The following is a 26,274-nucleotide window of genomic DNA, read 5'->3' on the forward strand; positions in this document are numbered from 1 at the left end:
AGGTAGGAAAGAACCAAGAAGCTGTTGATCCTGAAAGCCAAGTGCAGAAAGAGCTTCATGGAGGAAGAGGTGATCAGCTGGGTCACATGCTGCTGCCTTATTGGTTAATATCAAGACTGAGACTTGACCAAGACTTGACTGCTGGACTTACAGTGAAGGATCACTGTGAACTTTAACAAGAGCAGTTTTAGAGGTGGGATGACGGCAAGAGCCCAGCCAGGGTTGATTTAAGAACAGGAGGGAAGAGAGGATTTGGAAACAGGGCGTATATTCATGGAGCTTTGCTGTAAAGAGGAACAAATAAACAGACTGGTAGCAGGAGGAGATTGTGCGCTCATCAAAAAGGTCTGTGTGTGTGTGTGTGTGTGTGTGTGTGTGTGTGTGAGTGAACTGGCAGTATGTTTGTATGCTGATAGAAATTATTTGTCTTAAAGACAAACACTGACGATATGGTCAGAAAGGAGAGAATTGCTGTAGCAATGACCTTGGCAGATGAGAGGGCCTGGGATCTGGTACCCAGTGGAGGAGCAGGTGTTTGCTAGGCACACAGGTGTGCATCCCTAGTGGAAGAAAGTAGAGGGAGGCAGGGAGGTGTGCTCTTCGTTTCCACTCAGAGTCACAGAAACTCACACCTGCACAGCATGAATGATGCACCAGGTTCTCCTCTTAGTTGATTATATTTACTAACTTCAAGTTGTCACAACACTAGAAGGTAGATGCTGTTGCTGTGCCCATTTTACCTAGAGAATTCTAAAGCCCAGAGATGTTAAGAATTTTTCCCAAAGTCATATAAACTGTAAATGGTACAGCCTGACAGAAGGCCACTACTCACTTGTATCTGTATGAATGGAGGGGTGACAGGGGGAGTGGGCGGGTAGAAGGGGGCTGCCTCATTTCGTGAGCACAGCTTGGGGTGTGCTAATTAGTCTCTCCTGAGACACCTACTCATTTGCAAAGCACTTTTCAGTCACTGGTTACTGAGTCAGGAGCCAAGGTACGTAGAGAATAGAGCTGGTGCCAGTTTCCATCTTGGGCCATGGTGAAGTCTAGAAGTGTTGGTTCCTCCACATTGCTATGTGTCTTCCAGGGACTCCCACATGGGATTGTTGGGACTCTTACTATTTTCCTCTTTAGAGACATCTCTGGGATTCTGAGACATCTTTAGAGACATCTCTGGGGATAATGGTCCCTAGTCTTCCTGTGGAGTTGAAGGAAAAGAGAAGAAAACTGGGGAAGCCATAGACCTTATTCTGATGCTGGCCAGCAGAAAGATCATGACCTCTGTCCTTTAGTTACCTCTGTCCTCATTCTCTGGGCCTCAGCTATAAAACGCCGGGGAGGCTAGGATGACATCCCAAGCCATGGTCTTTATGGTTTGGATGTGAGGTATCCCCCAAACGCTCATATGTGAGACAATGCAAGAGGGTTTAGAGGAGAAATGATTGGGTTATGAGTTATTTGGAGGAGGTGGGTCCCTGGGGGTGTGCTTTTGGGGTATCTGGCAAGTGAGTCTCTCTGTCTGCTTCCTGATAATCATGTGAGCTGCTTCCCTCCGCCACACTCTTCTGCCATGATATTCTGTCTCGTCTTGAACCCTGAGGAATGGAGCCAGCCTTCTATGGATTGAAACTTCTGGAACCATAAGCCCCTAAATAAACTTTTCCGTCTCTACAATTGTTCTGGTCAGGTCTTTTAGTCACAGCAGTGACAAAAATCTAACTAAACCAGTCTTGAACCTTCCATCAACATAATACTTCCTGAGTATATGTGTGTATAACTGGCAGCGCACAGAGCACCATGGATACAACAATGGGGACAACCTCTGACTTGGTGGAGATGGCAGTCCTTGGGAGGAGGATCAACTGTGACATTTCTGAGTATTATGACATACACTCTTCTAAGCATTGCACATACATGGTTTCACATTTGATCTACGTAACAGTTGTTACAAGTGGGTTCTTTCTTATCTCCATTTGCCTGTTGTGGAAACTGAAGCTCAGAAATGAAAAATGCCATTGGCATCACAGTATTGCAGAGGATTCTCCTTCATTCTCATAAAACTAGGACAGGTGCCTGACAGAAACCCGAGAACTGTCAAACCAGGTGCCCTCCAAGCCTTTCTGATTGCTCCTCTCTCTCAGCAAATAATGATTATATATTTTTCTACCATCAATCTACATAGCAAATACTAGTAAAGATTAATTTCTTAAATGAGGCAAAATTAAATGTACATAGATTTAGTATAAAAGTGTCATTGAGTGCTTGGAGATCCCTTACCCACCTGGTTTTTTACAGGGGAGGACAATGAAGGCCAGAGAGGCCAAGCAACTTATTCAAACTGCTCTGTTGGGAGACCTGCCCCAGGTGACATAGGACAATGTTTGGCAACAGTTCTCACTGTCATATTTTATGTATGGGAAGTTGGGTTGTGCTACTAGCATCTAGTGAGTAGGGGCCAGGGATGCTGCTGACAATGACCAGGATGGTCCCCATAACAATGAATTATCCAGGCCAAAACGTCCATCGTGCTGATACCGAGAAACTCTGGTCTAGACTATAAAACTTGGACTAAAATTAGATAAATACACGGTATCTGGAGCCATATGACCTGAGTTTGAATCTGCGCTCTACCACTATCCAGAGACTGGACAAGTTACTTAACTTCTGACCTTCAGGTTTTCAATACTAAAAGGAGGTTAATAATACCACAGTGAGGAGGCTGTGGCATTTAATGAGAAACTTTCTTCATGAAAGGCCACAGGTTAATTTTCACCTTGTTCTCCCATGCTCTTATCTTAAGTGACCTTAACTCTTTGGTGAAGTTTACTTATTTCCCAGAGTGATTTAGAGGGTAGGTTGAAAGCCATCAAGGTTTGGGAGCCACAGAAGCATGCATACCGAATGCTGAAGATGTAGTCCAATAGGACTGAACAACTCCAAACGCCTGTTTGGGTCATTTGGAGACCCTGAGGCAGAAACCAGCTTAAGGTGTGAGCATTAGTGACAAGGGTAAATTCCAGTTCATGTATAGGAAGAATCTGCAGTTTCACTGCTGCTCCAGCCCCACCTGAAACGTGCTCTTTCACCTCTTGGGGATCTGTCCCTTTCCATTCCTGGCCATCACTGGCAAAAAGACATGTAATCCTTTACTATCAGGCATCCCAGGTACAGAGAGAGCACTATAAAAGAGGTGGTCAATAATGCCTGAGAATAGAAAGAGGATTTGGGAAAAGAATTCTTGGAGGAGCTTAAAGGCTCCCTCCCCCACCCATCTCTGACCAGGTTAGATGTTTTCATACTAGGCTGTCAATAGACTATAAGCACCCTGTGGTCAGGGACTTCTATTTTTCCCCCTGATGCAGCCACAGAACCTAAAAATGGCTAGTACACAGTGGGCACTCAATAAGTATTTTTGGAATGACTCAAAAGCATTTTGAAAGATGACTAGGGATTGGATGAGTGGACCTAGAAGGGAAGGGAAGGCCATTCCAAGCACCGGGAACAGAATGAAGAAAGGCAGAAGAATGATGAAATTGTGAAGGATACAGGAGGAAATGATACCTGGGAGAGACAGTGAGTCAGTCAGCAGGGCAGGTGGGAGAGGCCCTGTGTGTGCGTGGCAAGGCATTTGAAGTTATCTTAGGGATAGAAGACCTCTTTTTTTTTTTTTTTTGCAGGAAAAAGTTTGAGCAGGAATGCATCTAGGCAACATTTCTTTGGCAATATTTACCGAGTGCCTATTAAGTGCTGGCTCTGTGCTGGCCTCTGGTTCTTGAGAAGGTTGAGTTAACCCGGAAGAAAGAGCTGGGACCAGCAATGATGAGGATGCAACTCAGCACATGGGCTCACACACGTGCTGCACGCGCTAGCCACCTGGTGGGAATTGGCTGAGGGGTGCTGCGAGGGAGAAGGATGGGGCAAAGAGGACTCCAGCTTATATCATAGTAACTGACAGAGTGCTGTAGTCAACAGTGAAACAGAAGCTACAAAAGGAAAAGAGTTTCAGCAGAAAGGGCTCGTGTGACTTTTGGGAGTCTCAGTTATTATTCTTAAATGATGTTGTCATGGCTTTATACCAGGCCTGGATTATATACTTTCATTTCATTTGTCCTTATAAGAACCCTGCAAAGGAGATATTATCTTCCTCAATTTACAAATGAGAAAACTAAGGTGCAGAAGTTAAAATGATTTGTCTGAGGCCAGCTGTGCTTCCAATACTTTGCATGGGACTGGGGGAACCGACAGCGCTTTGGGTTTGGAGCTGGAAGGCAGGTTGATTGACAGGTCAAGGGAAGAGTGTTCTGGGTGTTGGGGAGAAATCATAGGTCTCATATCTGCAGATGTCTGGGACTTTACCCCTGGTGCCACCTGCAACTTCAATCCCAGGGACTGGCTACTTTCCTGCCCCACCCATGGGATGGGTGGAGAAGCTGAGTCAGGGCTGCTGCTGAGGATGCTGTCTGGAGAGGAGAAACATCACTCTCTGTCTGTTTGACTGTCTGGGGCTCTAGGGAAAACTGCCTGGAGGTGGGGGAGGTTGCATGTCATCTGCTCATGTAGCCAGGAGAATGAATGGATGGAGGCTCCAAAGAGGAGTCCCTGCCTCAGCTCCCCCAGGCTTTCTCATTGACTCCTCAATGCTTTCCTCCATGTAGCCAAGGATGGTGAAACTGTGGCCTGGTTGATGAGCTTCAGCCTGGTCCTCCTACTTTCCCGACTTTGGCAGTGGATGGACCTGGGTTGGAGAGCAAGAGAGCAAAGGGAGGAGGAGCTATTTGGGACACAAGAATAGGTCTGGCCTAACTGACCTTTCAAATCCCCTTTCTCCAGGCCCCAGGTCCCTTCTTACTAGGAATGAATAAATGAATGAATGAATGTTCAACCTTTACTAGTCTAAGGAAATCACTCATACCTCTGCCCTCTAATTCCCATAGTAAGGAAGTAGAAACAAACTGCTAAATCCAGGAGGAAAAATTATGAGAAATGGCACCTGCACATAAATTTGGATAAATTAATTGAGAAAGTTCCTACTTGGTTGCTTTTGTTTTCTCTCTGAAGGCTGAGGATTTGGTGGGATGAAGGCTGGCGTTTGGAGACACTACTGTCCAGAAGGGAAGAGATCTGATTGGGAATTTGCAGATACATTGGAAGGTAGTGCATGACCCCTATAATTTTTTGGTGGATAAGAGTAATAGCTGGCCAGGTACAGTGGTACATGCCTATAATCCCAGTGGCTCAGGAGGCTAAGGCAGGAGGATCACAAGTTCAAAGCCAGCCTTAGCAAAAGCGGGGCTCTCAGCAACTCAGTGAGTCCCTGTCTCTAAATAAAATACAAAATAAGGCTGGGGATGCGGCTCAGTGGTCAAGTGCCCTAAGTTCAATCCCCAGTCTCCCCCCCACCCCCGCGCACAAAAAGAATAATAGCTAATGTTTCTGAAATTATTACTACAGACCCAGCCCTGAGTTCTGTGCTCTATTTACATGACCTCTTTCATCTTCCCATCCAGGCCATGCCACAGGGATATTTAAGCTTAAGGGGCTTTCCAAACACACGGCTTATTTCTTGCTCATGTTATATGTCCACCCATCAAAGAGGCAGGAAAGAGCTATGATGATTTGCACATCTGAAAGGCCAAGAAGTTCTGGAAGACTGAGAAGGAAAGGAAGGAGGGGTCCAGAGCCTGGAATTCAGGCAGAGGTCAAAGAGCCAGTCTAGAAAAAGCCCTGGAAAGATAAAAGGGAGGGGTCAGAGAGCAGGCGCCCAGCTATTTGAGATTTCAGAGGTGGAGCAGTAGCCAACCAAGATAAAAGCCAGGTGTGGTTGAGTGTGGGTGGCTGGAGTTAGTAAAGGCAAAGGTCCTGGAGCTGAGGAGGTCAAAGGGACAGCAGATGGAGGCTTGCTGCTCTTCTTGGGGAAAAAGTCCATGGAAGGATATTGCAGCTTCCTGGGGGTATATGTGTTATAAGGATATGTTTGGAAATGGTGTTCCTTAATGGTCAAACATGGAAACAAAAATGTAAGACCTCAAAGAGGTATGCATGAAGCCCGCAACCCTCTTCAGTAGAAAATTGGAGAAATGCTGGATGTGGAGGAGCCACCTGAAGTCATAGGTGACAGCAACCACAAGGACTAGAGATGCCAACAGCTGAGGACTGGAACCTTCTATATTTCCATTCAGTGATAATAATAGTAATATCTAGCAGGGCACTGGAGCTTGATATATGCTAGCTTATGTTCCAAACACTTAACATGTGTAGCTATTTCAGTTCTCTCAGGATGCCCTGCAAGGATGTATCATTTTTTTTCTTTCTACCTTAGAGATGAAGAAAAAGAAGTGCAGAGGTTACGGAACTTGGCCAAGGTTGGATTCCTAGCGTATGTCACAAGTGGGATCTGGACTCAGGTGAACTGGCTTTACAGCCCCTGGTGTTCAGTGCTGTATTAGTAGCTACACCCTGGCTCAGTCCAACAGGAGTGAGCATCAGCAATGCCTGGGTGGGGTGGAGTAGGGGTGGGGGCTCATTAAAGCAGAATGTTGGGTCCCTCCCCTAGAGTTTCTGATTTAATTGTTCTGAGGTGGAGCCCAAGAATTTTCACTTCTAGTTCCCTGATGATCCTTGAGTTTCTGGTCCCAAGACTACACTCTAGGAACTTCTGTTCCACTTCATGGTAACTGAGAAATAGGCACACCCCACAACTGTCGAGGGCACAGTGAACTCAGCATTGCTTTCCAAACATGGCTAAAAATGTGTGGTAGCGTGTGTGAGTGTGTGTGTATGTCTGTCATAGGAGCATGGAGGATTAAGGGCTAGGTAGCACTTGGGGACAAAATAGAAGCCAAATCTGCTTCTTGACCTGAGGTTATAGGGGTACGGAACAATGAACCATCTTCATGGAGAGATCACAATACAGCTCTACTAAAGGTCCAGAGACAGAGGCATGCAGAGCAATGGGTTTGTAAGTGGAGTGTGTTCAGCACAGTTCAGAGGACCCCAAGGGCACAGCGAGAAGAGGGAGCAAAGGAGTCGGCAGCAACAGGCAAGAATGTGCTGAGCGGGGCTGTTAGGAAGGAAGGCTGTAGTTGTTTGATGATGATAACTTTGAACACAGAGGTGCAAATAGGCGGGCCCTGAAGGTCTTCCTGAAGTTGCTGCTCTTCCTTCCACTTCCAGAGTGTCCCCAGGGGACAGTGACCACGGTAAGATAGAGCTGGTCCCTGAAAAGAAGTCAAAGAGCTTGAGGCCTCTCAGGGAAAAAGGAAGAGAGAGAAATTCGGAGCCAGTCAAAATCAGGTGTCAACCTCTGCAGAGCTGGTTTTGTAAAGTTTAAAGTCACTTGTAATCACAGTGACCAGCTTTTCCTGTCCTGAAGAAAATCCACTCTTCTCATTCATGGCCTTTCCATGAGCATGTGGGGCCACCTCAGTTCCCCAGCCACCGTCTCTCCTGCAGTGTATGGTCCAGCTTAATTAAGAACTCTGCCAGTCGATTAGTCTCAATCACCTCTAATTGGGCCCCAGCTGTGTTTTCTCTTGACAAGGACCCCTTTATGGCACCTCTAAAATGCATGACATGAAAAAAACATAACAGCTTCAGGGTTACATGATCACAAAACCAGGAACACTTGTGTTCACAGACGGAGAGTGCATCTCCATGTTCCAGAAAATATTTTTGAAAAGCAGGGAGGAAGGGAATTGAACAGCAAATTCTTCATTTGTTTAGGTTCTGAATATGAACGTTGATTGTGGCTTTGCATAATCCCAGGTGTTGGGGCATAAAGAGTTGAGAAGTTTCCTGGCAGAAATGTGAGACATGAAAACTTGAACCATGAATGGCTCCATTTATGAAAAGTCTCCAGTGATTGACAGAATGGCTATTAGTAGCTAATACTGGTTGAGCTCTTCATATGGAATTAACTCTGTGCGAGGCACTTGACATGGGTTATCTGGCTTAAACCTGGCAAAATATTTCTGAGCTGGGTATGCATACTCTCACCATTTTCATAGATGAGGGCCAGGCAGGTGATATAACTTGTATTCAAAGTCAAGCCATTTGCCATTAAGTAGCTGAAATAAAACAGAAACTCAGATTTATCTAATGCCAAAATTCCTCTCGGCTTCTCTCTAACTAAACAATGCAATGGGCTTGTGGATCTAAAGTGCTCTGTTTGCAACAACTGCAATATCAACAATGACCTCTCACATCATACAGAGCTTCAGTCATAAGTTCTTTAAGGATTGCTCTCATGTGATATGATAACCCTTCAAGATAAACAGAAGAATTACCATAATCCCATAACACAAAGGAGGGAACCAAGGTACTAGGAGGCTGGATTATTTACCCAGGTGAACACTGCCAGTAAAGAGTGGAGTATGATCTTTCTGACTCCTACTCCCAATCCACCCTCCCCATGTGGAGTTTCCCCTTGAGGAAACAGACAATTACATATATCACAACCATTCATTCATCCACTCATTCATATTATACTTTCTGTTTCCCTATCCTTACTTTTTTTTTTTATGGTATATATATGTATCTACTCGGTTGCTGTATGTCTCCTCTCTGGGATGTAAACTTCAGGCATATATTTTCAGGCCCAAAATAGTGCCTAAACTTAGGAGGTTCTTAATGAATATTGTTAAATTCACTCAAACAAATATTGATTCATTCACTCAATGAACACTGATTGAACATCCACTATGTACTAAGCACAATTAGGTTTGATGGATACTGAAGTGTACCAGACAGACATGGTTTCCATCTCCGTAGTGTTCTCATTCCAGTGGAGGGGGAGGAGTGGGACTTACAGATCAGTAAATAAGAGCATTACTGATTGGGATTTGAGGCAAGTGGGACTTATCAGAGGGATGTGACACAAAGTTCTTGTCCTAGAGCTGTTCACATGCTAGCAGGGCTGGCCTCATGTGAGTGGTGGGGTTTGGCAAACTCAGAGGCAGCGCACCTGGAGTAGGAGGTTTGGGTGGGGTGCTGGGGTCATCCCAAGGGGACAGGTCTGTGTGATTTTAAAGACAAGTAGGAGTTATGTAGGAAAGAGGTGGGGAGAATACAGGCCTGTGTGAGGACAGGTGGCCAGAGTCCAGCTGGCCCAGTGCCAGGGATGACAGCCTAGCATGTAGGGTGGTGACAAAAAGAAAAAGGGGAAAAAGTAGGGGAACGAGCCGAGTATGGCTTGGGTCGAAAAGTGCCATGTTGGGATGGTTTGTTTTTCCTGTTTACAGGGCTGGGTGCAGACATTTGATCAAACATAAAGCTAGGTGTTATATGAAGGCATTTTATAGTTATACTTAGCATCTTTTATCAATTGACTCTGAAGAACAGAGACTCTACCCAATTATCTGGGTGGTCCTCAACCAGTTGTTTAATTAGGCCTTTCAAAATAAAGCAGGCCTAGCTGGACACAGTGGTGCATGCCTATAATCCCAGCAACTTGGGAGGCTGAGGCAGGAAAATTGCAAGTTAGAGAGCAGCCTCAGCAACTTAGCAAGGCCCTGTCTCAAAAACAGGACTTGGGGATGTGGGTTCAATCCCCGGGATAAGAAGGAGGAGGAAAAAGAAGAGAGAGAAGGAATTCTACCTGTGGACCTCAGCCTCAGCCCCAGTCCTAAAGGTTTCCAGCTGACCAGCCATGGTGGGTTTACACAAAGGAGTAGCAGAACCTCACTGGCATTGTTAAAGAATGGCTCTGGCTGCTGTGCAAGTGGACTGGAAGGGGCAAGACTGAAGGCTGGTAGACCAGGTTGGAAGCAATGGCCCCAATTAAGTCACAACAATCAGAATGGTGGCCTGGAGAGAAGGGACCAATTCGAGTGATATTGCAAAGAAAGATTTCTCGGGGCTTGGTGTCCAATTATACGTGGAGGGTGAGGGAAAAGGGGGTTGTGATGAGCCCCTGACTGTGGACATCTGGTAGATGGAACGTAATGGCCATGGGAGCAGGAACTACATTCTCTTCCTTGCAGATCAGTAGAATAAATAATGGTGCAATTCTCTAACACGCAGATCATAGATTGACTATCTGGTAGTGGAGGTAAGACACACTATGCTGTTTGGGTGTACCGAATTTGATAGGGCTGTCAGACTCCCAGGTCCAGGGTCCAGCGTTGGAGAAAGTGTCTGAGTGCAGGAGCAAACTGTGGGGATAGAGGCTGAGCAATGAGAATGAGATAGAGTGTGTGTGTGTGTGTGTGTGTGTGTGTGTGTGTGTGTGTGTGAAGGGGAGGCTGGGCACTGAATCTTGGAGAAATTGTACCATGTAAGGATTGGAGCAGGGAGAGCATCCCCAAAAGGAGAGGGAGGAGGAAAATCTAGAGAATACAGGGGTTTTCTTGGGTTGGAGAGGACTGAGGACACTGCAGACACTTAGGGCAGGCGTGGGAAGCAAGGCAGGGGAGGCGGCACCTCCGATGGTCTCTCCCAGTTTTCCTTCCAAATAATTGACGGTTCATTATCACCCTATTTTAAAGGGACTGAAACAGGCACAGAGAGAGGAAGTTGGTTCAAAGTCATCACACCGCCTATGGGGACTGTGCTATGAGACAACAGCTGTTCAGACCACAGGTTACCTTTTATGACGAGACAGGATGCAGACTTTGCAAAGAATGGTTGTACAGGGTGGGGCGCAGGCCCTGTCCAGGCTGATCACTGCAACGTGCAGGGCAAGAGTCTCCAGGGCGTGCGAGAACATTTTCTCAAGGGGAACCACCTTCCCTTGAAACAGCTTGTTCTGCTGACTTGACAGGAGAGAGGAATGGGGACTCCTCAGTCCCGGGCCGCCTGCCAAAGCACAGAGCAGAGACACAGGGAGGCGGGGTCTGGATGCAGTCTCCGGGCCTGAGTGGGCCATGCCAGTTCTTCTCCCTTCTCAGGGAGGAGGGGAGGCTGCATGCCTGGGGTTTTGTTTGTTCTTAACTGACATTAACTGAGCCCTTGCCATGGGCAGGGCTCTGTCTGCATCATATTTTGGACTTGAGTTCGCTTCATCCTCACGCATTCTGTAAAGAATATACACTGCTGTGCTTATTTAAGGATGAAGAACTAAGGCATAGAGAGGCAAAGTCCTGGTTCAAGCCTTCACAGATAGCTTTTAGCTCTTGAGTGTGTGGATGGACAACTACTTAGCCCTGGATATAATAATCCATAGGATGGGGAGGGGGGTTAGGTCAGGCTTTGCTCTCTGGCTCTGGAACATTAGGTAAATTGCATCACCTCTCTGAGACTCAGTTTCTTCATCTGTAAAACGGAGGTAATGTTGCCCCCTCCCAGAAGATAGAAGAAAACAAAAAAGTCTCATGGAGACTGTCCATTCTGGAATTATCCTTCCCCTTTCTTTTCTTTTGAGGAAGATTTTGGCTGAAACTTAGGTTGGCAGGTAAGGGCAGGAGCTTTGGATTCCATATCAGATCAGTGGGAGTCTAATGTGCTTCTGATGTCTACTAGTCATTTGACTTCATTTTCAAGTCGTTTTCCCTCTGTAAGGTCTCAGTTTTCCCAAACCTAATATATGGGAAGATCAACTTGGGCTAGGATGGCACTTGAGTCCCAGCGACCCTCTCCATCCTATGCAGACATCACAAATTGGCCAGAATGGCACCTGAGAACCCTCTTCAATGGGCTTCCTAGAGTTTGACTATGGCAAGGTTGCAGTTGCATCGTGGGATAAGTTACAGCATCTCAACAAGGTGTTTTCTGTCCCACGAAGCCCTCTGATACAGGTAACAGATTCATCTTGGTATACATTTGCTTTACTAAGGATAAATTCTTCTAGTTTATATAGTATATAGGATCATTTTATTTTTTTTACCAGCAAGCACACATAAATTTGCTGTTGTGGTTTTGTATACAGGTTTTGTTCTGTTTTAAGTCAGGTAGGGTAAAGATGAATAAGCCTGGGACCGAAAGTTGATCTGCATATTCAAAGGAGACAGGAAAAGGGACACTTAGTGTGAGGGAGGATTCTTTAACCCCAATATACTAACGAGAATACTGTGTACAGGGAAATGAATCAGCTAAGTGACCTGTCTATGATCACAGCTAGGAAACGGCTGAGGTTCAAACCCAAGCAGGTCACCTCCAGAGCTGACATGCTTCAAATGCAAAAATCTATGTACGTAGCCCCCAAATGATTACTGAATGTCGACTCGACACCAGGTCCTGTTTTTCAAGGCTGTGAATGCAATAGTGAACAAAGTTGTCCAAATGCCTTGCTCTCATGGAGCTTAGAGGCACATTTACTGGCACCTGTTATACACCTCATTACCAGCGCTGAGGCAGTGAGGCACGATGTCAATGGTGCTATTGACATTGACTGGAACATGTGTTTGAATCTTAGCTCCATGGCTTCTTATTAGTGAGGAAAGTCACCCTTTCCCTTTGTTCTTAAATTCCCTGAAACATGAGAATAATAACAGCTACTTCCAAAAGTTACTGTGAGGTTCAAGCAAGATGATATTTATAAAACCTGCAATACTACAAATTTTAGAGGCTTAATAAATTGTAATTAGTGTTAATATGAAGTTGGTGCTATTTTGTTCATTGGCACAGATGAAAATGGAGTCTTGGAGAGTTTAACTCTCAGGGAGGTTAGATAATGTTCCCAAGGACATGCAGCTAACCCTTGGTAGAACTGACATTCAAGTTCAGAACTACTCCACTCCATTGCCCATATGTAACGCCATGACCACATGTTTTCCAAACTCACAATTGGGCTAGCTGCGAGGCGACAAAAACCGTGTTCCTCTTTGGCATCTTATGCAACAAACCATATGGACCCTCGAGCTCTTACATAACGGGCCCAATGCTAACAAGAGGAAGTTTAACAACAACACAAAAAACAGATCACATTCACAACAGACCACCATATGTTCCCCCGTTCCCTGACAGCAGCCGTCCCAACTCCTACTTAAGCGCCCACAGAAATCTTCTCGCCGAAAACAGTTTTATTCCCAAGTGACTCAAAAGATTGATGCCTTTATAAAAAGAAGGGGGGACGATTCTGCACATCTTCAAAAGAAATTAGTCTTATTAACTCCTTAGGAAAACCCAGAAACCCTCAGCCTCCATTCTTTGGTCTTTGCTTGGAACCTGGTGGCTTCTCTGGAGACAGCATGGCCTCTGTGGCACACAGCTCACTTTCTTGAGGGAAGCTGATGACGATTCCTAGTTTCCACAGCCACAAGCCAAAGAACCCAGGTTCTTTGGCATGAACCCAGGTTCATTCTGCTTCTCCTGGTCTTGGACTCTTTTATATCTTGGTGAGTTTGAGCTCAGCTCAGGAGCCTCAAGTTTGCTGGGGGCTTTCTGGACGTCAAGTCTAGAGGCTAGTTTGAACTGTGAACTTCATGCGTATGAGGAGGGGATCCTATAGACAGCTCCATGCCAGGCTCCAACTTCCCACTCTATGATCTTTTACCCAGTTTCCTGCCTCATCAGCCCTCTGTCCATCCCCCACCCAGCAGCTAGAGCATTCATGCTACTGTGTGAATCTCGTTGTGTGACTCCATCCCATAATTCATGTCACTGAGTCCTTGGGCTGGGAGGAAGGACTCCCCCTTCCAGGTGGGCCCTGTGTTCCTGCACATTCTTCCTCCTCACCTCCCTTGTACCCTCTTTCCCTCACCCTCTGAGCCCCAGCCGTGTTGGCATTCCTTTCCATGCCTGTGGCTTTGCACTTGCTCTTCCTCTGCTTGACCCATTGTCCCCCTTCCACTCAACTTCATCATCACCTCCCAGAGAAGCGTCCCTGTCCTCCTTGGTCCTAATTCAGTGGCTGGTTGAGATGTGACTCTTCCACAGCTCTGATCTCAACTAGCCGTGAGCCTCCTAAGCACCAGAGATTTACAGGCGCCATGATTTGTGCATTGTCCCTTTCTTCTACTTGATCTATAAGCTCCATGACAGTAAGACCAAGAGATAGCATGGAGCAGGAGCTTCATAAAAGTTTGTTGGATATGAAGAGAAATGAAGAGGTCAAGGAGAGAGCACAGGCCAAGGGGAGCAAGAGTCCAGCCTGGTATAGCAGCCTGCCATACCCAGCTGAGCAGCAGGACACTGACCCTGAGTAGCAGCAGCAGCTGCACCAGAGGGGTTCATGCTCTTAAGAGAGAACCCTTGTGCTATAGTAATGAATCACCAAGAACTTACCACAGGTAGCAAGCAGACCTCCCCCAAGGGAAATACAGATTGCTAGGATGACTTCGAAAGCCCAATGACCTCAGCCATCTGTGGCCAGCAAAATTGAGGTCAGTAAAACCCAAAGACTGACCACTATGGGAGTCCATATCAACTTAATAAGTTATAGGTATAACCCCAGGTTCCCATCCTCTGGCCTAGCTTTGAGCTCAGCCAGTGGACATTTCACTTTTCTCTAGCTGTCTATTTTGGTGGATTTCATAGTCCAGAGACAAAGGTAAGAGACTGAACAGCACTGGGGAACCACATAGCAAAATTACAGATGCATCCAGGAGTGGTGTCACACCCATGGAATCCCAGTGACTCCGGAGGCTGAGGCAGGAGGATCACAAGTTTGAGGTCAGCCTAGGCAATATAGCAAGACACTGTCTCAAAAAGTGTGGGGGTAGGGGCTAGGGATAGAGCTCAGGGATAGAGCACCCCTGGATTCAATCCCAAAGACTGGGAATAAAAAGATTGCAGATGCAGAGCCCTGAAGAAAGCAGCTAACTCCTCACCTCTTTACCACAGTGAATTCAACTGAATCCAACTCCACAATCAAGGATAGAGCAATATTCATCGCTGAGGCAGAAGAGAGATGGTGAGCAGGATAGAGCCCTCCATTTCAGAAAGTCCCCCAGTGAGCAGGGACAGAGGTGACGAAGGAAATACAAACAAATGGGTTATCAAAGGAAAGAAAATGTCACAGAAACACGGTGAGGAGGGGGCTCATGATTAGAGGGGAGAAGAAATGGGAGAATAATAAAGGGACTGTACTATTTAAGCAGTGGCTGTGCACCAGTGCACCAGGCTGGTGAAGGATGTTCAGAGGTGGGGTAGAAGGGCATGCTTGGTGCTGAGGACAAGGCCCTGTAGCCTGCCTGGAGAGCGGTGGAAAGGCCCTCTGACCTCTGTGTGCAGATGGTGGAGGCATCACACACTGAGAAGGCTCTGGAGACAGCAGGCACAAACACAGGACTCTGGGAGCCTACTTCATTGGGCAGGGTAAAGATGGGGCCTTTAGATAGAGGAAGGACATCCATAAAAACATAAGTCTTTCACATATTGGCCTGACTCACATCTCACTTCATTCAGGCCTCCACTCACATAGCCTCCCCTAGGAGAACACTCTGTCTCAAAAGGCAGCCCACACCCAGCTTTATTCTTCTGCATGGCTCCTCTCCTTCCTGGCATTATTCCATACATGTTTGTGCTCATCTTCATATCACATGCTTATTATCTGGATCCCTCATCAATTTTGGCTCACCCTTGTATTGGCAGCTCTGGGCACATTGCCAGGAATGGCAGCTGTCTGTATACAATTGAATGAAGGATGGATGGATGGATGGATGAAGTTTTTGTGCATTAGGAGAGCCCTGGAATCATAGCACTAAGGTATAAGGTGCCTGTCCATTATTCTTGGACTGTATAATTTGTATAATTTCTCTGAGCCTCAGTTTCCTCATTTGGGAACTGGGGTTTAAGAGTAACACTTACCTGCCTATTACACGGCAACGTTGTGATGCTCCAATAAGAAAATGTCTGCAACGGCTTTTCATAAACCACCAAATTTTATTCAAATGTAACTAACACTGTTGGTTAGACTTCAGAAAGAAAAGGAGTAGGAATTAGTAGGAATTAGGAGAGGGCAGAGATCAATTATCTCTAATTCTCCTCCCACCATTTGCTTTTCATGTGACCCTGAGCAAGATGCCCAATAGCTTCAGCTGTAGAATGGGAAGAAGATCTTTCTAAACTCAGGGTTAGTTCTGGGCCAAAGCACCTTCAAAATCCTTTTCTGTGCTGATGGCTGAGGTTGAAATTACAGTCCCCGGATATGTACTGTGCTTAAGATCCTTTCCCACAGCTCAACTCCTCAACTCCTAGCCCACATCTCATGAGGTGGGCAACACAGGATTCACGACTTTCCAGTCCTAGACACAGGCAGAACCACCAGCTGCCTGACCCTTGTACTTAACTGTCCTCCACTCCTGCAGTGAACAAGACAGGGATGTGCTGGTGTCTCCCTTCGCCAGTCTCATCTCCACTCAGCTTCTGCCTCCCTTTCCCCCCCAAAACACACAAAATTAACTATTATGATTAATTCCTTTCATGTCTCTCCATATTTCCTATGTATACATATGTAAGTACAAATACATATTCTTCTTTTTCACTGCAATTGTTACTCCTAAGTATTGTAGCATGATATAGTGTTTTATTTAGCAGTATAACTTGAGGTTTTCAAAATCAGCATGTGAGTTCTCTTATTCTTTCTTTATAGTACTCTATTGGATGAACACATCATACTGATTTTACCAAACTCCCTTACATGAATGTTTACCCTGATTATAATCGTTTATTATTAGAAATAATGTTACTATGAAGCCTTGTACATTGGCCATTTTATAGATTGTTGGGTGGATAATTCCCAGAAGTATGATTTCTGAATCATTTGTAATTTTGATAAATATTCAAACTCACATCCCCCAGTGATGGTTATATTAGTTTGACAGGACTTCTGGGAAAAATACCATAGACTGGGTGGCTCAAACAAAACAAATTTATATCATCACTTCCAGGCTTTACTTTGGTAAGTTGCATTTTATTCAAAAATTATCTATTTCACCTAGATTTTTACAAAATATCTTTGCAAAGAAGCTTCTTCTTATTATTTCATTCTTGTGTTTCTTGGTTTCACCCTCCTATTTCTTATTATAGGTAATTGCTCTTTCTCTCCCCTAGAAAGAAGACTAGATAAGCTAACTGGTTCATCCACTTCATTAACTTTTTTATTTAAAAAAAAAAGTCTTCATAATGATATCTTTATTTATTCTGCTTTTTCTGTTTTCTAATTTATTTTTTCATTTTTTTCTTCCTTAATCTATTTTCTGCTTCCAATAAGTTTGCTTAGTTATTCTTTCTTTTTTTAACTTTTGATATTTGCTTGGTCTATTTTTTTTTTCTCTACTTATTTATCGATGTCAACATTGAGGCATGAATTTTCCTGAGACTGTTTATTACAGTATTCCATGGCTTTAATATATAATATTTTCCTTATGTTGTTTAAAAAATTCCATCTAAATTAAGCTATTCAGCTGAAGTATGTACCTCTCCAAATTAATTTTTAATCTTATTATAAATATATAATTTTATTGCTTTGTTGAGAATACCATAAGTATAATATAATACCTTGTTTCTTATGATGTTGAGCATCTTTTCGTGTGCTTACTTGCCATCCACCAATGTCCTTTGCAGAGCTGTCAGCATATTGGTTTTCTTGTTATTGGTTTGAGAGGTATATTTTTAGACTTTACACAGGTTCTTTATCAGATATATGCTTTGTACATATTTTCTCCCAGTCTGTGGCTTGCCTTTCATCCTTTCATTCTCTTAATAGTATCTTTCAAAGAAATAAGTAGTTCTTAATTTTTATGAATTCCAAATTCTCAATTTATCTTGTGGATCATGCTTCTGGTTATGTCTTTAAGAAATCTTTTTTTTTTTTCCTCCTCCAAGTTTTAAAGCTTTCAGTTTCACATTCAGGTCTATAATTCATTTGGAGTTAGTGTTTCCATATGATGGTAGATATGGATCAAGGTTAATATTTTTACATATCGGTTACCCAATTGTTCTAGGATCATTTGTTGGAAAGATTATACTTTCCTAAATTGCCTTTGCCCTTTTGTGAAAATTCAATTGTTCATGTTTGTGTGGATCTGCTTCTTAATTCTTCTATTTTGTTGGTCTTTGTGTCTACCTTTACACTAATACCACACAGTTCTGACCACTGCAGCTTCATAATTTGCTTTGAAATCAGGTTGTGCTAGCCCTCCCATTTTGTTGTTTTTCAACATTGTTTTGGATATTCAAAGTGCTTGATATTCCCTGATGAATTTAAAAAAGAACATGTAGATCTGAACAGAACTTCTGCTGAGACTGTGATTCTGCTGACTCTGCAGATGGAATTGAGAAGCACTGATATCTTACCCCTGACATCTCTACACCCAAGAATAAGGTGCATCTCTCCATTTACTAAAATCCCCTTACTTTTTCTAGGCAATGTTTTGTAGTTTGCAAAGTACAGGTTTCACATATCTTTTGTCATATTATCCCTGAGTATTTCACTTTATTTGATGCTCTTGTAAATTTTTTACCATCTACATTTCTAATTTTTATTGCAACTGTAGTGAGAAACAATTGATATTTAATATTATTCTTGCATCCTGCAATCATGCTGAACTCTCTGGTTAGTCATCGTAGTGTTTTTTATAAATTCCATGCAATTTGCTACCTAGGCAATCATGTTTTCTAAGAATAAAGAATTTTCTTTCTTTCTTTCCAATCTGAATTCTCTTTATTTTTTTCCTTGCCTTATTGCATTGGATAGAAACTTCATGACAATGTTAAAAAGAAATGGAAAATAAATATCATTTTCTTTCTTTTTTTTTTAATATTAGGGAGGAAGCATTTAGTCTTTCACCATTAAGGACAATGTTGTCTGTGAGGTTTTCATAGAAAATCTTTGCCAGGTTGTGGAAGCTCCCTTCTTAGTCCTATTTTGCTGAGAGATTTTACCAGAAATGGATGTTTCATCTAATAAGACAAAATATGTTTTTTTTTCTTTTTTTTAACCTTGTTAATATGATAAATATTGTTGGCTTTCTAATACTAGATCAACTTTTTACTCCTGAAATAAATCCTAATGGGGCATTGTATTATTGCTTTTATAATACTTCTTTTCAACATTTATTTCATACACACACACACACACACACACACACTAAATTTTATTGGAAATTTTTTAATCTATCTCTATTATCTTTTTTCTTTTAATGTCTTTGGTTTTATTATCAAGGTAAGTCTGGCATCATAAAATGAGCTGGAAAGCATTCTCTTCTCTTCAGTTTTCTGGAAGAGTTTGTGTTGAATTTGTGATTCTTCCTTAAGTGTTTGGTAGAATTCATTAGTGAAGCCAATTGAGATTGGAATTATATTTGTGTGAAGGTTTTCAGCTACAAATTCAATTTCTTTAGTAGATAAAAGACAATTCAGGTTATCTATCTCTTCTGAAGTGAACTTTAGTAGTTTGTGCCTTTCCAGCAATGTATCTATTTCATCTTGGTTGTCATAGTTATTGGCATGGAGTTTTTCATAATATTCCCTAAAAATCCTTTTGCCTTTTGTAATTATGTCATCTTCTTGTTCCTGACATTGAAAACTCGTGTCGTCTCCTCCCGCTCCTCCTCCTCCTCTTCCTCTTCTTCCTCCTCCTCCTCCTCCTCTTCCTCCTCCTCCTCTTCCTCTTCCTCCTCCTCCTCCTCCTCCTCCTCCTCTTTCTTCTTCTTCTTTCCATTCTGATGGGCCCAACTAGAGGTTTATTGTTTCTCAAAGAACCAGTTTTCTGTCTCATTGCCTTTCTTCACTTTCTTCGTTATTTTTCTGCTCTCTCTCTCTCTCTCTCTCTCTCTCTCTCCTACTTATTATTTTCATGATTTCCTTTATTCTGTTCACTTTGGGCTTGATTTGCTCTTTTCTTCCTATCTCTTAATGTTAAGCTGAAATAATTGATTTGCCTTATTGAATTGGATAGAAACATCTTGACAATGTTGAATACAATCCAGGCACTCAGTGCTACAGACTTTTCTGGGAGTATTATTTTAGTGGCATTCCCCAGATGTTGATATAAGGTATTTTTATTTTCATTCAGTTCAAAATATTTTATTATTTCCCTTAGATGTCTTCTTTGAGTTATTCACAAATCTGAGAGTGCTGGGTATGTTTCCCTATAATTCTTTCAGTGGGTTCTTTCCCCAGCCTTGGAGAGCTTCCTTCCATGTGTGTGCTAACCAGAAGCCTCTACAGATCTTCAAAGTTCTCCATCTGTGAGGCTGTATCTTCTCCAGTCCTTGGTTCTGTGAATCTGTCTACCTGGGTCTCTCTGAACTTTCAGTTTCATCTCAATTCTGGGACTCTACTGAGCTCTCTCTGTATTTCTTCCTCATGCCACAGCCTAGAAACTCTCTCCAAATGGGAACAGTTGTGGGACTCACCTTAGTTATTTTCTGCCTTCTAGGAGTGACTCACTGTCTTTCATTGACTGATGTACAGTATCTTGAAAACAATTACCTTTTATTTTGTCTGGTCTTTTTGGTTGTCAAGTATGAAAATAAATCCATGTCCTTTTCTACACCTTGGCCAGAATCAGAAGTTAAGGTAGCTTGCATTTATTAATATAATCTGCTCTGATTAGTTACTTGTGTTCATAGTTTTCGAATGGTTTGCATTTCAGTTCTAGTGGTTACCATTGAATTGTATCTTTATATACCATCCTTAGTTTTACTTTTCTGACAACATCTATTAGATTAGTGATGAAACAATTATTGTACTTGTCTTTCTATTCTTAACAAACCAATTTCAATCAACATTATTTTTAGTATAGTATGTTGGTATAGATACTTAATTAAGTTTATTTTTAATTAAGCTTATTTTTCTATTGTTTGCATCTTCTGTGTCTTCCCCCAATTCTTATTATGTCTAAAGTATAACTTCCTGGTAGGAGAAGGTGGGAAATGTTAGCATATTTGTAGTGCTGGTCCCCAAAGCATCACTTGGGATATAGAGAAATGCTTCTGATCCCTGGCTCTCTTATTACCAGCTCTACTCTGACCTTTGTGTAACCTATCACAGTCAGTTTCCTAGAATGGGATACCTATCTTTTAAGCTTGTTAAGAACCTTACACCCTTACACATGTAAAATACTTAGCATAAAACCAGATGCACAGGAGTACTTAGATAATTTCAATTATTATTATGAATAAAAATAAAATTTAACAGGCAAACATATATAGTATATATACATAGTGGACACTGTGCTAGCCTCCTTATATCCCTATTCCACTTAATCTTCACAATAAATATATGCCAAATGCAGTGTCTCATTTCAGGGCTGAGGGGGCTGTGAGAGGTTAAGAATATACCCAGTCACCCAGCACATAAATGACAGTGGTGAAATTAAGACCCAAATGATGCCAAAGTCAGAGGTCACTCCCCTACCCCACAGCTGCCTTTAATATGCTGCACCCTGCCATGCCAATGAAAGAACAAACACATACACATACACACATGTGCAAGCACACACCTGCATGTGTGCACTCACTTTATTCTGAGAACAAACTTGGCCTCACACTTGGTCTATAGACAGGATACACCTGGACGCATATAACTTGCCTGTTTTTCCAAACGCTGGTTCAGAGTCTGGCTTGCAGACAATGTGCAGATGGAAATCTTCCTGGACCTAAGCCAAGAAGAGGAGAAAGGGTGGAAAAAGTCTTGCCCCATGGCCCACAGTAGCATCCAGGGCACCCAGATAAGACAGATACTTGGATATTAGCTGTAAGAATCATGCCATCAATACCTTTGGCCTTTTCAGTACTTTACAGTTTGCAAAGTTCTTCAGCATCCAGCTCCCTCAGACTTTCCACAGCAGCTTTAAATCTGAGGAAATGGTGGTTCAGAGAGGCTAATGGCTCACCCAAGGTCACCCAGGCAGTTGGTAATAGAGCCTGGACAACAATCCAGATCTCCTAACCATTTGTCCAGTGTTTTTCTCATGATACAGTTTTGACTTCATGGATAATATAAATCCTGTCGTAGTTTTATTGGGGGTATGATTGTACCCCATAGGTGGGTAAGAAAAGAATCAATATGTAACCAGTACTACATGTCCTCAGCACTATGATGTGAGTGACAACAAATAAAAAGACTCAAAGCCTGGTCCTTGTTCTTAATACAAATTCATTCATTCACTCATTCATTCATTCAAAGAGTTCCCTTGGTGTCCATCCCTGTTGGGAGTTAGAAAGAACTCCTCAAGGAGCTCACAGTGTAATGAAGGAGACAGACTCAAAGGTCAGCTGTTCCAATTCCACTGGAGAAAAGCTAAAATAAAAGTACCTGTGGTCTGATGAGCATACTGTTGACAGCTCTTCCGCTTGCCCGTGGGATCCTAGAAGGCATTGCAGAAGGGAACGGAGTATGGAAGGATCTACAGGAGCCCAAGGATCCACATGCCCAAGAAGTGGGCATGTTGCGTTCAGAGGACCACCAGTAGCCCAGGACAAGGGCAAGGGCTTGACAGGTACCACATGCAGAGGCCTCCTGGTCACACTGAGATCAGACTCTTCCCTGTGGATGATGGAAAGCCATTGTAAGATGTGAAACAGGCAGTAACAAAACAGAATTGATTAAAAAGCTCACCATGGCACAGGCAGGAATGAATGCAATGACTGATCAAGGTGCGGACCCATATGGAACATGGGCAGGAAAAGGGTGGGTGACTCTGGCTTAATCTAAGGTCAGCATCGATGGCAGCTCAATGAGGGCCTTTAGACCTAGCTAGAAGTTCCTCCTCTGGCACCCAGGAACCCCTCTCCCATGCTCTGGAAGCAGCAACAGAGTTTAGTAGAGGTTAACAACAACTGCTTTTAAGCTGTCATTTTAAGACATTGTATGCCGTCTCCACTTCTCAGGCTGTGTGATTTTGGACAAGTTGCTTCCTTATTTAGGAAGTAGACATGATAATAGTACCCATATCCTTGATTATTATAAGGGTTAAATAATTTAATACATATAAAGCACTTCAACAATGTCTGACCGTGATTAAGCACGCAATAAAAATGGATTTGTATTAGCACTACATGCATTCGCCATTGGGCAGTTGTGTTTATGGATGTACCTGACCAATCAGGGAGCTCTTTGGGGACAGGTACCCATGCCAGCCTGGGACACAGCAGGTTCTTGATGAGTATTTGCTGAGCACATTGGATGCTAAGCTGAAGATGCATTCAACAGATTCAATCACTTGACTGATTAAACATTAGGCAGAGAGTTAAAGAGGAAAATACAAGGATTCTGAGGTTTCTGAACTGGGATAGGTGATATCATGGCTGAGATGGGGAATCAGAGAGATAAGTAGCTAATTTGCCCAAGATCAAATCTGGGAACTGAAGAAACAGAGGTCTGAACCAGGTCTGTCAGAGTTCGTGTTCCATTAAAAACAGTTTACATAACTTGCATGTCTGAGCTTAGCACAGTTCCCAATGCAGCAAGTTTCTAATGCATATGTCAAATGAGTCGGTGAAGCCTAGAGCAAATGGCTTTCTTTTTGTAGATGCCAGGATGCCAGGGTTGCTTTTCTTTTCAATGATAGAGGTCTGTGGAGGTCAAAGAAAGAAGAGAAAACCAAATGTTCCAGGAAGAACTAGTAACCAATATTTCTGGTGAATGAGCATGAGGATCCACCTGCCTTCTCTTCTCCTTTTTTCTCACACATCAGGACATCTTCTATGATCCCCGGTGGCATCATAATAGACTTGCAAACTGCTAGGAAGGATGACTAGAACTGCCTACCAGGAAGTTTTGCCCACATCAAAAAAAAAAAAAAAAGTGTGCTTGGTGACAGGGGACCAGTCATGCGGACTCCTCCACATATGATCCTGTCTCAATCACCACCTCCTCAGAGGACAGGCTTCTTTCATCAAGCCACTTGTAGGATTGACACCTGAATATCACATAATGATATATTTATTGGTCAAGATGGATGGCATACAAGATGTGGTTCCATAAGATTATATCATCTAGTGACACTGTAGCCCGCTTGGTGTGCCTAAGCACACTGTGATGTTCACACAAGGACAAAAATCACCTAATGACACATTTCTCAGAACACAGCCTGTCATTAAGTGATGCATGACTGTATTAGAACAGAATCGTCTGCAAACTTCCTATTTGAAATCTATGACCTTCCTTCAATTCAAGTCTGGGTCGGGACAGTGATAATAATTATAATCATGTATTAATTTATTGAATGTTTACTACTTCCAAAATCCAGTGAGTGCTTTATGTCTACTATTTCATTCAAACTTCACCAAATTCTGTAAGAAACAGTTATCATCACTCAAAAGAGCAAAAGGGAATGGAATTTCAGCCTCAGAGAAGCTGAGCAGCTGACCAAAGGCACTCAGCAAATGAGTGAGGAATCAGGATCAGAGCCCCAGCTTGGCTGACTCCAAAACCCACAATGCATCCACGCACCAATTTTCTCTTTGCCTCCTTTGAATTTAGGACTGTGCATAGTTTAACTTCATCCAAATAAATCCAGTGGAGGCATGGAGCTCACATTCTAATTCCAGGGATAACAAGATAAGAGTATCCCTGCTCAGATGCCTTCTAACAATCCAAAAGAATCAGAGGAGGGCTGCACAGGGATCAGGAGACAAGATTCAGAGATCTGGGTTCAAAGGTCAACTGTGCCACTTACTAGCCATGAGGCTTCTGTTGAATCACTTAAATTATTTGGACCCCTTTTGTTTGTTAGTTTTACATGTCCTCTTCCCCCAACACACTTTTTGAAATATAAAATAAATGGGTTTATCTAAATAGCCTCTGAATGCTCTTAGAAAAACTATTTGTTCTGTTTCCAAATTTATATGTTTTTAGTGAACTTTTCCAGTTAAAAATTAATATCTATTAAAGAAAAGCATACTTGTTACAGAGAAAGTAATAAAAAAGATATAGAAGACTAGAAAGAAAAAAATCTGATTCTGTTTTAGCACAAAAGAGTGATTATTGAAAATTTGAACTTAAAGGACTATCAAAGAGGCTTAACAAAGCTTTGGACATTTAACAACAACAGCAAGGATGTTCGGGCTTTTCTTGTAACTTTCCTAAACATTTTTTGGCCTTCTTTTAGAAGCATTTGTATTTCATGTCTCCTTTCCAGTGATCAGATATACAGACTTAACATGTTCTTTTTTTTTTTAATCATAAATATCAATTGAGCCTCCTAGCTTTGTTTTATTTATTTATTTGTTTTAATGTGGTGCTGATGATCAAACCCAGTGCCTCTCACATGCAAGGCAAGCCCTCAACCACTGAGCTACAACCCGAGCCCTGGACTTAACATGTTCTTATGAACCTTTTTATTTTTTTGATGACTAGAAATAAATAAAATAAATTAAAAAAAAAAAAACTCTTAGTAATATTTCACTCCACAACCTCTTGCTGAGAACCTACAATGTCTGAGACTTGTTCAAGGAGATATGCAGAATACAAGGCTGTCCTCAGTGAGGAGCAGCAATGTCCAATTCAGGGAAAGCCCAGAAGGACACGTGATTGAATGGAGTGGAGCACCCAGCGCTGGGCAAAGACAGCTACCAATTTTGTCACAAAGGAGGCTACAAAGGCTGGGTCTTGAAGCATGAACTAGAGTCCAACAAATGACAAAGTCTTAGAAAATCAACTACCTACACCAGCTCCTGTTTGGTCATCTAGTGTCAGAGTGACCATGTGGAAATTATAGTCTGATTAACAGATAAGGAAACTGAGGCTCCTAGAGCACGTGGTGAAACTAATACTTAAAAGTCATGAAGCTAATATAAAAATGACAGCATTACTCTTTTCAACAATTCAGGATGTTAACAATGGGCAGGCCTGAAAGATACGAGGCTGCTTGTCCCCAGAGGGGTTTGAATAAGCATGCACTAGGACTCTTGCTGGTGGTGGGAATTAGAGTCTTTCAAATGAGCCTCCTGCTCCCTGCTCAACTAGTCATAGGCTATTTAACCTGGGAGCCTCTATTTCCTCAGCTGTAGAATAGGAGTTTGGCAATTTCTTCTTTACAAGGTCCTGGAGAAAAATGAAGAGGGAAAGGATGGCCCTTGGACTTGTAAAAGCTGGCAATTATTACAGTTGTACAATTATCTACCTGTGGATTCATGGCAACCAGTTGTTGGGCTTCAGGATTCCGGTAGCAACCAATTATCTCTTTGTATGAGCTCTAACATGGAATATTGCGCTAATAAAAGTCTTAGAGAAAAGCTGGGCGTGGTGGTACATGCCTGTAATCCCAGCAGCTCAGGAGGCTGAGGCAGGAGGACCACGTGTTCAAAGCCAGCCTCAGCTATGGTGAGGTCCTAAGCAACCCAGTAAGACCCTGTGTCTAAATCAAATACAAAACAGGGCTGGGATGTGGCTCAGTGGTTGAGTGCCCCTGAGTTCAATCTCCAGTACCAAAAAAAAAAAAAAAAA

The 26,274-nt window shown here is 42.9% G+C and overlaps 1 long non-coding RNA gene across 1 annotated transcript in view; it reads right to left on the reverse strand.

The window, feature by feature from the left end:
• LOC125620365 overlaps positions 1 to 26,274 on the reverse strand; it is a 111,688-nt gene that overhangs the window by 63,032 nt on the left and 22,382 nt on the right. The window contains exon 2 of the long non-coding RNA XR_007351978.1: positions 22,141 to 22,371. This is a non-coding gene — a long non-coding RNA (uncharacterized LOC125620365). The remainder of the gene's footprint in view (positions 1 to 22,140; positions 22,372 to 26,274) is intronic.

The sequence above is a fragment of the Marmota marmota genome, unplaced genomic scaffold, assembly GCF_001458135.2.
Source record: "Marmota marmota marmota unplaced genomic scaffold, marMar, whole genome shotgun sequence".
In the NCBI taxonomy this organism is placed as follows: Eukaryota; Metazoa; Chordata; class Mammalia; order Rodentia; family Sciuridae; genus Marmota; species Marmota marmota.